The sequence below is a fragment of the Octopus bimaculoides genome, chromosome 13 (assembly GCF_001194135.2).
Source record: "Octopus bimaculoides isolate UCB-OBI-ISO-001 chromosome 13, ASM119413v2, whole genome shotgun sequence".
NCBI classification, from domain to species: Eukaryota; Metazoa; Mollusca; class Cephalopoda; order Octopoda; family Octopodidae; genus Octopus; species Octopus bimaculoides.
Window position 1 is genome coordinate 44,472,352 of NC_068993.1, and position 1,461 is coordinate 44,473,812.

Genomic DNA, 1,461 nt, shown 5'->3' on the forward strand with positions numbered 1-1,461 from the left:
CTCTCTCTCTCTCTCTCTCTTAACATAATCACAAATTTGTGTCATAAAGGGAAATGTAAAAGCAATCATGATTATGTAATATTCATGCCTTTCCCAATAGTGTTCACAACTAAGTAACTTCAATTAAGAATCAAATAGGGACAATGGACTAACTAGTTTGTAATATATATATATATATATATCATCGTCGTTGTCGTCATCATCATCATCATCATCATCATCATCATCATCATCATCATTTAACGTCCATTTTCCATGGCATGGGTTGCCTAGTTTGACTCCAATCTGATCTGGCAATGTTTCTACAGCTGGATGCCCTTCCTAACACCAACCACTCTGAGAGTGTAGTGAGTGCTTTTTACGTGCTACCAGCACGGGAGCCAGTCAGGTGGCCCTGGCATCGATCACATTCGGATAGTGCCTTTTACATGCTGCCAGCACAGGATCCAGTCGAGGAGCACTGGCATCGACCACATTTGGATGGTGTCTTTTACATGCCACCAGTACAGGAGCCAGTCAGATGGACCTGGTATCAACCACGTTCGGATAGTGCTTTTTACATGCCAATCTTTTATATGCTTCAGTCATTGAACCTTAGCCATACTGGGACACTGTCTTGAAAGGTTTTAGTTAAATAACTAAACACCAGTACTTATTCCAACAATAACTTTTGCTGAACCACTAAGTCACTTGGATGTAAATAAACCAGCACTAATTGTCAAGGGACAATGAGGGACAAGCAGAGATACACAAGGCTATAGTAATGACGAACCAATTAGCCAGTTAGTCAAATGTACCGCAATATCTCACCTGCGTAGTAATACATAGGACCTCGCTACGCACGCACGCGCATATACATACATACATACACAATATATCATTATCATAAATACTATGATTTTATTGACGTCATAAGAATATGTATATACATATTATATACAAGCATATATACACACATGCAAACACGCAAACACACACACATGCACACACGCATGCACGCACGAATGCACACACACACACACACACACCCACACCCCCACACACACACACACAAGTTTTTCAGCACTCTTAAAGCAAGAATCTTCACTGAAAAACTGTAGAGATACTTGATTTGAGAAGTCAGTATGATAGAAAGCAAGCAGTAGCTATTAACGATAAAAAGAGTATGTGCACGCATATGTGTGTGCACATGCATGAATGTATACATATGTTTATGTATGTATATATATGTGTGTGTGTGTGTGTGTGTAATGTATATGTATAAATACATACATATATATATATATATATATATATAGAGAGAGAGAGAGAGAGAGAGAGAGACAGAGAGAGATAAGTAAATAAATATATATATATATATATATATATGTATATATATATATATATATACAAAGTTTTAAATTTAAATTTAAGAGAGAGATTTGACGCTAATATCCATTATTATTGTAATGACATAGGAAT

At 36.7% G+C, this 1,461-nt stretch overlaps 1 protein-coding gene across 6 annotated transcripts in view; it reads left to right on the top strand.

The window, feature by feature from the left end:
• Nucleotides 1-1,461, top strand: part of LOC106880554 (uncharacterized) — a 92,302-nt gene that overhangs the window by 71,283 nt on the left and 19,558 nt on the right. The window lies entirely within an intron of this gene.